This window comes from Chinchilla lanigera, unplaced genomic scaffold, assembly GCF_000276665.1.
Source record: "Chinchilla lanigera isolate Chin_1 unplaced genomic scaffold, ChiLan1.0 scaffold00087, whole genome shotgun sequence".
NCBI classification, from domain to species: domain Eukaryota; kingdom Metazoa; phylum Chordata; class Mammalia; order Rodentia; family Chinchillidae; genus Chinchilla; species Chinchilla lanigera.
Window position 1 is genome coordinate 1,289,632 of NW_004955488.1, and position 15,889 is coordinate 1,305,520.

Below are 15,889 nucleotides of genomic sequence, written 5' to 3' on the forward strand. Positions count from 1 at the left end.
GGTTCTAGATTTGTCTGCACAGCAAATGGAAGAGGTAAACATTAAATGTCGAGTTGTTATAACAAACAACAAGAAATGTACCAACAATTACAAGGGTTAGCTTAGTATGTGTCTCTTGTTTTACCAAATACTTTACCAGGAATATTTTATTTAATTGTCAGACATTTTCATAAGATGAGAATGGGAAGCTCTCAAAGTTTTACATATCAGAAAATTAAAATTTGGAAAGCTTAAATAATATTCCAGAGATCAAATTGCCAGAGAATTGTGGAGGTGATGTTGGAATATAAATCTGACGAATTATAATGGCAACAGTGTTTCATGTGTTTTTGCATATTTTCTTATTCATTCTATACGGCAAGTAACAAAACTATGTATCTTTTCCCACCTATTGTGGATGAAGTAAGAACAGATAACTAAACTTTGTATATAAATGCCATAAAATCTCATAGACAAGTTTATATAACTTTCCAGTGTATCTACACTTCCACTGTGTAATATACATGAAGAGAAAATAATTGGTCTTTTGAAATAGAAAGTAATTTTTAAAATTGTATGTTTGAAAAATTAAGTCAGTGGTGTGTAGCATTATTTGGGCAGGACATGGTGTGTTTAACGTAATCACCCAATTCACTTATCCCTAAAGTCATTCACTTGATGGCACATCACTCACTTAACTTGACTAATATCTACTTTTGAATTATATTTTGAAATAAATGTTCTAGTAAAATGACATCAGATTACTTCATTTTTAGGCCTAAGTATACACATTTTATTTTAGTTTGCTCCAAATCATGGTTTTTACCTGAGGCATTCTTGCTTTGAGTCACAGAAGAGTTACTGATTTCAATAAGAGCAAAGAAAAGTTAGAAAGAGAAATAGAAGTGAGAGAGAGACAAACAGAGACAGAGAAATAGAGCGATAGAGACAGAGAGAGTGGCGAGAGAAAGACAGAGAAAGAAAGGAAGAAGAAGGAGGAGGAGAAAGAGCTGGAGCAGCAGCAGGAGCAGGAGAAGCAGCAGGATCAGGAGCAGGTGAAGAATGAGGAGCAGGAGAAGTGGTAGGAGGAGGAAGAGTAGGAGCAGGAGCAGAAGCAGGAGCAGAAGGATGAGAAGGAGACAGGGAGGATGAGAGGGAGGAGAGATACAGAGACAGATATAAAGCAGAGAAGGTCATACTAACATTTATACTTCCTTTATGGTAGTATAATTTATTTTTTAGATGAACTCTCTTAGAAAATTATAAAGAAACACACCAACAAGAGCCTGTTGAAATTCATCAAGAGATGAACAAAAGTAACAGGAGCTAGACAGCATCAGTAAATTCATGGGTTCATAAACAGAAATTATCTAATCTGATTAACAGAGAGAAGGAGAAAAATAAGTAAACCAAAATGAATAACACCTCAGTCACTGGTAGGGAAATGCTATCTCTGTGATATATGCAATTGTAGAAGGAAAAGAGAGAGACATTTTGGCAGTAAAAATGTAGCTTTCAGTAAAGTCTGAAGATTCTCAAATAAGGAAAATAGTACTTTAGAAATCAAGGGGACTGGGGATTTAGCTCAGTGGCACAGCGCCTGCCTGGCAAGAGTAAGGTTGTTTGATTCCTGGTAATGGAAAAAAAAAAAAAATCAAAAAGACTTGTTATGTGCAACAAAGACAAAGTTTTAAAAAATCAATGCTAGACAAAATGCAATAAATATTCAAAATATAATACTATTAAATTACCTAGAATGAAGTATGCATAAAATAATAATGATTTACAAAAAACAATGGTCAAAATTGATATATAAAATTCATGAATTCAGTATTTACGTTAAAACCATAAAGGATAAGTAAATTAAATCCAAAGTAAATAGGAAGAGAATAAAAAGAGTGAAATAAAGGCAGTAGAAAAAATCAGCTAGGTCAATGCTTGGCAAGTTGCAAATATTAATAATGCCAATTAATTGTTCAGGGGATTGATCAAGCCAAAAATGTAAAATAAAAATCTCAAATTATCAATATTACAAATGAAAGAATGTAGATTATGTATTATTTTTAATAACTGTTAGACTGATTTCTAGTTTAGAAAGATTGTGTATTTTCTTGTGTAAATGTTCAATGTAAATCATTATTGAGATCAAATGTCCTGGGATATATTTATATATATTTTTTCATAACATTCAGATACATTAGCAGATTACAGAGATATTCAGACTTTGCAATTACGTTCTCATGTGGGGGCTCTGATTCTCCAAAAAGTTTACTCATTGTGTATTTACTGTTGAATTTTTTTTGTTTTTTTTTCTTTTTTTTTTTGGTTTTTCTCCAGTACCGGGAACCAAACTCACGACCTTGCGCTTGCCAGGCAGGCGCTTTTGCCACTGAGCTAAATCCCCAGCCCTTATTGTTGAATTTTTAACATGATGGTCATAATCTCTTATTGCTCTATTAATATCCGTTTTTCTACAAATCATTAATAAAAAGTCAACTTAAAAAAAGGCAATATGACTAAGATTTAAAGGATACTATGAACTCATAAAAATGCACATTGCTACTGGGTCATTTTTATTAGTTGAGTTTTCTTTGAACAAAGAAGGAAGCGGCATCATATATTGGTTCATAATGGATAGCTTTGGGATAAAGGAATCTAAGTTCTAATTCTAATTGTCATTTCCTCAAAAAGTAAAATAAAGATGAGATTAATAATGTTATAAACATATTTTTTATTAGTAAGAAAGGTACATAAGAAATAGCTAAATTTTTAAATTTATAGATCAATAGTGAAGGATTGGTATACAAATATATATATCATTGTTACATATATATATATACAAATATATATATCATTGGTATACAAATATATATACCAATATAGTATATATTGCTATATTATATATTTAATAAATTTAACTAAATAACTTGCTTTTTAAAAGATTTTATTTTCTTTCGGTTTCTAATCAGGTCACATCCTCATTCTTCAATTAAAGCTAAATAAAATTTCTTTTTGGAGAGGGTACCAGGAATTGAACTCATTAGCTTGTGCTTGCCATGCAGGTGCTGTGCTGCTGAGCTATATCCCTGGCCCTAAATAAAATTTCATTATCATCTGAAGATCTCAATTATGTTATCATCATTTAAGTGTATAATATATACTATACGCTTGATAAACATATAAACTATCATGAGAAAATTTACAGGAGGGGGCAGAACTCTGAGGTGTACATTTCTGACAGTCTGTTTAGGCAGTATTCATTACTGTAAAGGAGACATCAGAAAAATAGAGGTAACTTCAGTTCTTCCTTAAGTAAAGCAGGCTTACAAAGGAAACCATTTGTGTTATTAACTGGATACAGCACCTACCCATTTAATGTTACGTTGCTGTAGATTATGCATTCTTGGAAATGCTGGTCAACTTTAATGCTGATAATGATCATAGTGACCAGATATTTGAGTAGAAAAACATTAAAAAACAAAATTTAACAATGTAAAGGTAATAACACAGTAAAGTGCATGAAATAGTTTATTCAATCTCTAAAACAATGCATATGTTATTAAAATGACTTCAATTAATTTCTTTAAACATTTGCCATAAGTTATAATTTTAAGCTTTATAATGCAAACCTTGTAGTTAGTTACACTTTAAGCTTTCTTATCAGCTTATATAACTAATGATATTTTTTTGAAATTTTACTTACGACAGCTGGAACTACTTCAATTCTCTGCATAGCAGGGGGTGAGAACTAAGGCTGAGGTGAACGAGATTAATTTTCCAGCATCCGTCAAAATTGATGCTCAAAATAATATTAAAATTCAATTATTGTAAAGGAAGAGAGTGATATCTGATTTAATTCCTACCAAGTTTTCCTTTCTATAATCAAAATTCTATCTTTCATAAATTCTACCTACTGGTCAGATCATGGAAACTGAAGAGTCTACTTTTCACTGAAAATTATTCTGCCCACCTTCTGAGGTAAGCCAGCAAGTAAATGCCTTACACCATTCCCCATCAGCGAGAACAGAGTCTCTTTTCACCTGCCTACTATGAGCTAGTACCAAACGAAGGCTGAAGAATTTATATTCTGGCAATCACCTCTTCCTACATCAAACTCATATTTGCAGGTGAGCTCCGGAAACCAGTTGGACATAAAATGAGCATTTTAATTGTTCCTTTGGTTGGTCAAAACTGAAGTAAAAATTTTGTTACAAGTTTTGTGAAGTTATGAAATTAAGCTACATGCCTTTGTAACAAATGCACTAATCTTATACAACATTTTCAAATTTGGTGTTACATTGAAGAATATATTATCACAATTATAAATGAGATTTTAGTTCTTAATTTTGCTTTTATGATGTGTAAAATTGCAACTTGACCTCACAGGTAATTATTGTTATTCACACTGTACTTAATAATTTTTCAGGTCTCTAAAAATTCAGGAATATGTTTTATTAAGGCTCCTCCATTTTTAAATTGGAAAAGTGTAATAATATGTGCAATTTTGTGAAGTCTTGCTTAAATTTGCATTAGATATAGGTAATGAAAATGCTTCTGGCACGAGTTTCAAAATTCTGTTTTAGAAATTAAATTCAAGAGCAATGTAAATTTCAAAAAATAGCTCTTCAAAATATAAAATCATTGACAATATAAAGTGTGTGAAATTTTAATATGACAGACTAAAACAATTCCAATATGTAAATCATTTCATAAAGCAGGTAATGTATATTAATATTTATAGTTCATCATTTTTGGAAAAACTATGAAATATATATATTAGCTCCTGAAGTTTTTGAGAAATAAAACAATAAACATTTCAAAAACATTCAGATAACCAATCAGAAACATGCTTTATGAATTTTAAAAATATGTTGCATTGTACAAATGTTTTGTCTAAAGCTTTATGTCTTAGACCTGTACAAAAGTTATTATAGTTACTGAACTTTCTACTTAGTAATCATCTTAATTTACTCATGATAACACCAGTTTTTTTCTCAGAGAATGAAACAGAATATTCGGAAATATCAATCCTCCCCAAATATCAAGTTCAACCATCAAACTCATGAATAATTTTAAATTTTCAAAAAATAATGCAAATTTGAAAGGGATTGTTGGTAAATCTGTGCAAAGTTAAAGAAATCATATTGAAGAAATAGTCACCCATCAGACTGTGTGGCACAGTATTACAGATCACTATAATTAACTCAATTTCTGCTTTTGTAATATACAGATGATTCAAAATATTATTTATAAATTTTCTTTGCAGTGTGCAGCTTGTCTCAATTATTTTTTCTGAAGGAATTTTTATAAATTAATTTTAATAGTGTACCTGTTTATGTCTTCCTATGTAATAAAATTAATTTAACAGTAAGTACATAAATATTTCAAATGTTATATAATTGAAATGTTTTAGCTACCTGCTTGGCTCAAAAATACCATGCTTGAAAGATAAATTGGTTGTCACATGGTCATTGTGGTACAATATCGTAAAACATCATTCAGTGCATAACCTATCTCAAGATAAGAGAAGATCTGAGAGACAAAAGATCTAAAAAGATTTCTTTGAAGAGAGCTGCATTTCCTACTACCTGCATTGAACTTAACAAGCCTTCTTCCTAGGGAGAAGTGGCCTAAGAACTATATACCAAAATTGCAAACCTTTCTCAACTCAGTTAGTTGGGAAAGCCTGAAAAGCAACACTCACAAATACTACCACTATGGAATCTTGAAGAAATTGATATTCTTTTTTAACTCCTGCAAAAGGAATCTTTACATTTATAATGGTGGTTAGAGATGGCGCTGCCTACCTCCAGTTTGTGGAGGGACAGTAGATGAAACTGTCCCACACTTCCAAGAAGAAGACTCAGAAGAGTTCCAGGATCAAATGGGAATGGTTTAAGGACATTGTTATTATTTAAATATTAAACAAAAGATAAGGAAGTACTTACTTAAGGGCTGGGGATTTAGCTCAGCGGCACAGCGCCTGCCTGGCAAGCGCGAGGTTGTGAGTTTGATTCCCGGTCCCAGAAAAAAAACAAAAAAGAAAAGAAAAAAAAAGTACTTGTTTAAACAATAATTTCAGTTCACTTTTTAAAATTTTTTTGAGAAGAAATTTTTAAAAATTATCTTTTCAGAAAAGGATCTTTGACTCTTTTGATGTTAGTTAAGGAAGTAAGTTAGATATAATTATACAACTTATGTGCAATATGTGTATTATTTCTAAAAATATTTTGGTGCTTAAGAACCTAATATGCTTTACCATGGTAAAATAGATACAGCAAATGGTGCCCAAATTCTCCTTAAATTATGGAACACCAAACAATATAATCATTTTCTTCCTTTTTTTTGGGGGGGGGGGGTAACAGGAATTGAACTCTAGGCCTCACACTTGCCAGGAAGGTGTTGTACTGCTGAACAGCATGCTAACCCTAATCACTTACTTCTATTAAGCAAATTGAAATCAAACTTATCCACAGTATGGTCGCTGTAAAAATCTTTTCAATTTCACTTTTCAATTAAGGAAACATTTAATTTAAAATAAATGAGACAAAATTACAATGTTGATGTATTTTTATACAAATATGTACATACATTTGCAATTTTTACCTGAAAATTGTTCATCACATTCACAATAAAATCTTCTTGCAGTAATGTTTCGGCAGTTCCCATGGTAACAGCTATGTGGTTGACACTGATCTATTATTTTGGAACAATTTATTCCTACGAAAATGAAAATAACAGCAATTTTTCAAAAGGATTAAATAATATTTATAATGCATGTAAACATCTAATTATTACATTTGCCTCTTCCTCAGTAAGTTTAATGATGAAAAGTATAAAAAATTTGGCAAAACATAATTTTAATTACAAAACAGTATTACATGATGAAATATTTAAACAGAAACAAAAATTAATTTTGGCATTTGACATTGTATATTCATTTTCTGACCCCATACTATAATTTTCAGATATCTTCTCATTTGATAATTATTATTACTGTATATGAATATTAATCATACATTGGTAGCATCATAATCATAATTTACAAAGTGACATGTTTAAATGCTTATTGTGTGCATCCATGCCACATAAATATGCAAAATATTCAAAAGGGCCAAGGGCTCCCTGGATTCTCAAAAGTTATCTAAAAACTCATATATTCTACACTTTCTTTTATATTAAATTTTCCAAATCCCACATATGAATAATATTATAGTGTTAGGGTATCACATACTGTTGCCTTACATAGCATCCTTGTTTTGTGCATATTCAATCATTTTATAATATCCTCAGTAGATAACTGTTCCTAGGAAATTCTGAGTGTTTCACTTGTATACATGTTGCTATGAAACAGTAGACATAATTTGGCAATATGCTTGCCCTCTCCCCAGTTAAATGAACTTTAATTTAATTTATAAGCAATGTTTGCCTTTAGAATTCTTTACATCTGGCATCTCTGTCTCTGTAGTGCAGAACTCTTTTTCATTCATTCACTTTCAAACAACCTTTAATACAATGATTGTACAAATAAATGCAATCATGTGCCAATGAGGTCATTAAGCACAAAACCTAAATTATCAGTAGAATGATTGATATTCCATTGTGTTTTTTAGTGTTAGTAAGTTTCATGGGCTACATTTGTTCCTCAAAGTTCATATGTGTAGTCTTAACCATCTCTATCTCAAGGTGGAACTGTATTTGAAATGACAGAATAATTACAGAAGTACTTCAATTTAAATCAACTTATTAGGCTATGTCTTTATTCAATTTTACTGTTTTCCTTTTAATAGAGAAAATCTGGACACATACATGTACAGAAAAACGCAGTATAAAGACATACGGAGAAAACGATAAAAAATAAACCAAGAAAGAATCTCAGAACAAATTTAAACTGTTTATGACTTGGAATTTCAGCATGCCTAATTGTGAGGAAATAAATTTCTTTTAAGTCACCCAACCAGTGACAGTTTTTATAATACCTATAGCAAACTATTACAGTAAGCATTTTCAATATCTTTGGTAACTATACATGAATCTCAATCTTCTGAGATTTTAAGATTTAAGCAATTATTTATAACTACAGTCATATAGAAATGCATGTTAATGTACAAATATGTAAGATTGCAATATCTTATCATATTTAATGCTTAGTGCTTTAAAGCAACTACAACTGTTTTGCTCATAAAACCATTGGAATAACATTCCATGAGATATGAATCCATATGTGAAAATTAATATTCTGACAAATGCTAGAAATGTTATGGTCAAGTATTCTTTAAATCTCCTTGGAGAGGCTGAAATGTAAGACTTAGACATTCTCCATTAAGTTGCCTTTTCACTCACCCAAATCCACAAATTAAGTGCTTCCACCATTTCTCTAACCGGTCTTAATTTTAACTGTATGATATATCACAGTGTGATTAAGTGGGTAACTTGTACTTTTTCTTACCATTTTAAAAGAATCAAATGAGAAAGCTCGGTGGATTAACCTCTGAAAACGCCTTGTAACTTCCCTGCTATGCAGGCTAAACTTACTCTTTAGTTTGTTTAGGTGACTTTGGAGGCGACAAAAATTCACCAAGGCTTTCTAGCAAATCTCGCACAGCATTTTCCAGCTTGGTGGCAGAGAGTCAGCTCAGGTAGGTTAGGGAATGACCTTGCTGAGTATTCTAAAGCCTACTCTGTCTTTACATGTCAGTTAGACACCAGAGTGGGATCCGCTTCATACACACCTGCTGCTCAAACTCCCTCCTCTTTACGACTAAACTACACCACTAGCCTGGTATTAACTGTCTTGTACTATTATTACCAACAATAGCCAATATTCCTTTTTGTTACCTTTACTCATCCCCTTGTAAATTCCATAGTCTCATCTGTGACACTCCCAATAAACAAAATTCTTTCAAAGTCCCTAAAATTTAGATCATCCCTATGTGCTCTCAGTTCTTTGAGTAAACTCTAAAGCAGATTTATTATACAGTCCTTTTAACTCTTGCTTCAGCCTCAACTTGTATAATTTAGTACTGTAATTGTTTTTAGATTGCCTTTCTTCTGGCTTCATCACCCACCCAACTTGCATCCTCGTTACCTCTCATTAAGCATACTAAAAGCAGTTATTAATATATCATTCTCCTTTTCTTGTCAGTATTATCAATCACTTTATAGACATGACACTAAGATCCATTGAGGACATTTCTGTTGGATTATAATATCTGTTCCTCTCCATACCTATCAGGCAACTTGAATGTCTTTCTCCCAACCTTGTGTCTTCTTACTTTTCTCTACTAGGCTTCGTACTTTCTTTCTTCATTATCGTCAAGAACTATTTCTCTAAACTCTACAAGTTTGGGAGTTTCATTCAGTGACTAACAATGTTTATATTTTTATGATACTATTCACTTTTTAATGTATGACACAGTCAAAGTAGATACTATGAGTGATATGAAAATAAATATTTCAAAATGCAGTGTATAGGTTTCTATGAAACTCTTTTCATTATCCCAAAGCTCTGTTTTGAAGAACACCTGATAAAATTTTATATGTCCACATGAAAATTTAGCTCATTTAAAAAAGTGTATAAAATTGGTAAAATTAGTTTGTTTTGGGTAGTCATTTATGAAGTGGTTATTTTTCTATTTTAATGAAATTGTGGAATTAAAGGAAAAATTCTTACCTGCAAATGGTGGGTGATGGATGCATTCATATTCTTCCTTGGTTTTGATGTAATGACCATTATTTCGACAAGGTCTATAATAACACATATCGAGTTCTTGGCCATATTTTCCAGAAAATGAGGACTGACAATGGCAGTTATATGTTTTGTTTCAAAATTCGCTAAGACATTTACCATGCCAAGAGCAAAATTCTGAGTTTAGCGACTCCTTGCAAAAATGCTGTGTCACTGTCACATTTAGTCGAAGTTCCTGTTGACAAAGCGATGGACCACTTACCATTACTGTGATACAATTATGTGGCCCAATACTCAGCCACAGAGGATTAACAGTGCACATGCCCTGAAGTTTGCAGCCAAAAAGTAACTGATCTTCAGTTGTGGTATTTTGCAGACAATCAGCGAAAGATGCTTCAGAAACATGCATCAAATTTATCTCTGGAAATAGAAAAGACGGTTCATTTGAAATCACAAGAATATCTCCTTACTGAATTTGCAAAGGGCAAATCCGGGGGATAACTTGCTTGCTTGAAGTCTTCATTTCAATGTTTGCATCCCAAACCCTGCAGTCTCTGAAGAAATCCATGCAAATGTGTCCTGTAAGTGTCCAGTTCACCAGGAATGACTAGGGTTGTGGATGTCATTCTTGCACCAAAGGCCAGTGACATGTTACTCTTACCATTATGAAGGAGCTGTGAAGAACCACCAGGCTCCAAATGACAATTGATCTGTTGGTCTTTTTGAACAATTGTATTTTCTAATCCCTGATGAAAGAAAATCTTAAAAGAATAACTATAAATATTCTTATCTAAATATAGTTGAAAACTTACAATTAGAAATGCCCTTTAGCAATTACTGGGAATCCCATTGCAAGGAGTTGGATGACAGTGTACCTTGATGGCAGTGGTCCAAAAAAATGTGGAGAGCATGTTCTAAATATTCTTTTAAATGGAAAAAAAATGCAGTGTTAATGAAGTATTTCCTAAATGACTTGATAATAGAGAAAATGCTTAGTTCTTGAAATCCAACTAGAGCCAGCACTACTGAGACAGCAGCACCAGAAGTTAAGGATCTTCTGTGAAAACAAGGCCAGGAAAACGTGTGGTCACATTTTGCTGGTCTTCTCTGCCCCTTATGTAATCACCAACGCTTGCAATATTTTGGTAGTCTGATAACATTCAATCAGCAACTTTAAGTAGTCTTTTTCTTCACACCAGTCTTCACTGAGACAAAGCCAAAGCCATGGCCAAGTTTGTTTGTTTTCTCTTCAAGAACAATTTCAAACTTGTTCATCCCAACATTTCTTATGGGATCTTCTATTTTCTCAATGAAATAAGCAGAGTAGATATGAGTTTGGGTCAAAAAAAAGTGAATTGATAGGAATTAGTTGAAATAAGCAGTGAGGAAACTGGGAGAGAATTTCATTAAAGAAAACTTGAAAAATCACTTAGGTAATTTTGAAACATTTTATGGCTTGAAATTGCAAATTTACAGTAGCACCAACCTGCCTGAACAGGTGTACCATTTTCCCAGCAGCTTAGTTCACGAAGATACAATAAAAATGAAGTAGTAAATGGATTTAAACAGAAGTTACCAATCTAATTCTCCATGCAAATGCTAAGAAACAAATTACATCTGCATGGAAGCAAAATTAGGTCTGTGTGACATTTTTAGACTGACTGCAGATGTAAGCTTGCATTACTGCGTGGCTAATCTTGTACTTCTCCACATTCTCTGGGCCCCTAATTATTATGCACTTATGTTTTCAAAAAGAAAGTGACTTAATGCATTACATTTCTGCCTCATGAAAATTTAAATAAATTGAAATAGCAGCAGAAAATAAAAACAAAATACTCTATGAGGTCAGTTTGCATCTGTGTGTACTGAATACAAGAATGCTGGGTATTTAAGCAGGAACTGGAATAATAAACATCATACATGAATACATTTGAATGGAGCGTTATAATTTAGAACGTAGAGGTGAGAAAAATAGTATGTGACTCAGCTTTTTATTTAGAAATTTTTTAAACCCTGGCCAAAGTAACACACTTAGTGCATTCTGCTTACTTGCGAGCACACACATGATCACAATCACTGTAAAAGTTGGTAACAGGCAATATTTTCACCCCAGCTGATATTTTCATTAATGTCATATACATTCTTCAGCCAAGCATCCAGTAACCCAGGAGCTATGATGAAGCCTTTCAGGAAGTTTAATTTCTTACCCAGTTGCTTACAAATATAAAACTTCATCATGTTTTTAATATACAAAAATATTCAGGGATTAAATTGAATCTGGTATTATGTTACAACCTATTTTTCTTTTTAGTTCAGGTATTCATTGCCTAGGTCTCAAAAATTTTAACTGTTTATTTTTATTTTATTCTATTATTATTATTATTATTTGTACTGGGAATCAAACTTAGGACCTTGCACTTGCCAGGCAGCCGCTGTGCCACTGAGCTATATCCCTGACCCTAATTGTTTATTTTTAAAGAGTACTCATAAGATAGTGAGGTTATCTGTTGTTAAATAAGATGGATTAAATAAAATAAAAATAGATAAAAGTCAATAAATAAAAAATAAATTAAAATAATAAATAAAAATGGATTAAATAAAAAGATCAGATAAAATGGATTTTCTGCATGTAAACTAGATTGGAAAATAATTTGCAATACTGTCACTATATCTGTTTTTGCATCGATGTACATGTATATGTAACCAGCCAGCTAGTAACTAACTTGATTGTTTACATTCAATAAAGTCATAACTTTATATATAAAAAAGAACTATTCCTATCACCTTCTCTGAAAATATGTACTGCCTGTATTGTTTTTGTCTTATTTTGTAAATATCTTTCTGTCTGTTAATATGTTTTCTTTCTTTTACCTTTAAAATAAAAAGAGAACTATGGATAAGTTCTGCCATATTCATACTTTCATTTCCACCAACAGTATTAGAATGTGGTCTTAGACTGTTAAAGACTTTTTAAATATTATGTAAAAATTATTCTGTACTGCTTATGCCCTTTAGCTTCCACAAAAATTGTTCTCTTTGAAATAATGACATTTCATTGAAATTTATATGACTAAATTATATGAAAAATCAACACGTGGCTCATAATCAAAAATATTTTGAGATTTCAGGAGAGGAGGAAAAGGATCTGAGAGGAGGAAAGGAAGGGAGGAGACAGGGAGAACGATCAAAGTACACGAGATGCACATACAACTATGTGTGAATGAAACTCGCCATTTAGTAAAACTAATTATCATTAGTAAGGAAAGAGAGAAAAGAATTTCCTACTTCCAGTATTAGTTTTTGCTCTTAAAACTTGTTCTTTGGAATATTTCAGGGTAACAGAAGTTGTAGAATTTCATACATGTTTTAGCATCTACTAAAGAGCCAATCATCTTTTCTTGATGTCCTAAACACATGACTTAAATCTCACTAAATCAGGGGGATGGCCACATTTTTTGAGGATCTGAATATTAGGACAAGCAAAAACATAGTGGTTGCAGTGAACAATGTTCCTGACCTGGACAGAGCTGAAGATGGCCTTTAAAGTCATATGAAATTTAAAATGTAAAATTTTTAAATGCAATATTCTCATTGGATAGGTTAGTAAAAACATGCAAATTATGAGTTTGAAAGCCCGGATAGAAATACAGAATTTTAGATTTGCAGTCTAAACAGGAAATGTGTCTGTATTTGCAAAGCAATTTAGGCTAAAAATTTTAAAATACCTTTTGGAAACAAATTCAAGGCAATTCCTTCTTCTTAAATGTTTCAAGGAAATTAAAGGGAAGGTCAACTCTAGTAAACAAAAGGATGAACAAACTTTATTTTTTATTTTTTTGGTACCGGGAATCGAACTCAGTACTTTGCACCTGCCAGGAAGACTCTTGTGCTGCTCAGCTGTACCCTGGCCGTTGTCTATTAAACAAAAGGAAAATCTTGGAGACAAAATAAAGTTACTAGAAAAAAAAGGTGGGGCCAGGGCTGTAGCTCAGCAGCATAAGTGCTTGCCTGGCAAGCCTGAGGTCATGAGTTCGATTCCCTGTACCAAAAGAGAAAAAAGTTGAACTGAAAAGTTATTTTGGAAATGAAACAAAAGGAATGAGAACAGAGGCAGAATAAACAATGACAAAATAATACAGTTCATATGAGTGACCATAACATATCCAAGACCAAGTGCCAAATGAAGAATACATGATTTTCCTGGATGCTTTTGTTAATATGTTATTGTTTATTCATACTGATTTGTAGTACATAATGATCCCACTTCTCATGGGGAGTATATGCCTGAACATAACACCTTTATTCCTCTTTTCATACCATCCCTCACTCTTTTCTGTCCCCCACTTCGCTTCTCAGTTCTCTTCTAAAAGGTGTATTTCATTTATTTTATTGTTAGTAAAGTTCAACTTTAAATAATCTAAATCACTAAAATGAAAAGTCATCAGGGACTTATAAAATAAAAACAATCTTGCATATTAAGTCATTATTTATTCTGTTCAACTCCCAAAGAAGGAATATATTCAACTCCAAACTATGTTTTAGAAAATTCTTTCTGTATTGCCAAATTATGAAGTCACTGACCTCCTTTGATACACATTTGGTTTTGGGAGTGGGTTATGTGCTCAGAAAAATGTTTGGATTTTTCTATGTGTCCCTTCCCCCCACTCATAGTTGGGCTCCTTCTTTATCGACATCATAGCCTAGAATGGAACATTTGCTGTGAAGGGAGAATCTTCTGGAAGCACTAGAATCACTCAGAGTCCATGGCTTACATTAACATTGGTGGTTAAAAAGTGTTTTTTGATTATCTCCTTAAGGATATGCTTTTAACTTCTTTTACAGAACAGAATTAAATTCTTGTACTAATGGTGTGAAATTGACAAACAGTAACTAGACTGTGTTCTTTTTTTTGCAGTTCTTAAGAATGCATTATGCATGACATTACTTAAATGAGCTGTAAGAAAATAACACACCTGCTTATTTTCCTACTAATTCTATGTGTTATTTTTAATCCACTCAAAAGAGACTTTTCTTTAACTACTATGTAAATATTTCTATTTTTAACCAGAGAAAATTATTAATGAAAATATTAACTTTTTTACTGTGAATGCTTAGTGTGTGCATGTGTGTATGATAGGTCAAGAGAACTGGTGCCTTTATTCTGAGTACTGTTTTAGATATTAATTTATATGTACTACTTTTCTTAAGAAGAAAAATATAAGGGAAATAGTCCCATGAAATAAGCAAAAAGAATATGAAATAGGTACAGAACCTCACCAATCATAGATAATTGTTAATATCCTGAAATAGTTTCTACATAAAAATTCCTAAAAACCAGGCAAAAGTACTAGTGATCATTAACAAAAAGTTATAAAATTATTTTTTGTGTTTATGCAAAAATATTTTTAAGTGCAGGGATGTTTTCATTCCATGTTTATTTTTAGTAGTATGTGTTGTAGCAGACAATGATCACACTCCTCATATAGAGTCAGCACGTGTGGAGAACACACTTCCATTCTTTTTACACCACCTTTTCTGTCCCTCTGTACATTTCTTGGTCCTTTTCTCATGTGCAGTAGATGTATCTCCCTTCTTCCCATTACTTGTTTTTATTTTGTTTTTTATTTATTTATACTTTGGATTTTTCATACAAAAGAAACCACTCAATATTTAAGCTTGTGTGCCTGATTTATTTCACTTAACATGATCATCTTAATGTACACCTATTTTCCTACAAATGATTCAAGTTTATCCCTCTTTATGGCAGAGTAGTATTCCATTATCTATAAATATCACATTTTCTTTATTCATTCATTTATTCTTGAACATATAGACTGCTTCCAGGATTTAGCTATTGAGAATTGTGCTGTTATAAATATACCTAAGTATTTATCAATGTAATATGGTGCTTCCCAAAAGATACCTATAAAGGGCTAGCTGAATGGAATTTCTAGATTAGTTTTTGAAAAATTGCTATGCTGATTTTTATAATGCTTGTACAAAGTTTCATTCCTACCAAAAATGCAGAAAGGTTAATTTTCCCCCACAGCCTTGCTAGCATCTGTTATTATTTGCATTTTTGATGATAGTCTTTTTTTCTGGAGTATGATAAAATCTAATTATTGCAGAATACTTTTCTAAGAAAAATTGTTAGCTAAAAGTGCTACTCATCACTAGATTGATTGTCTCAAATATGCAAGGGGATAGGTTCATTTCCTAGAC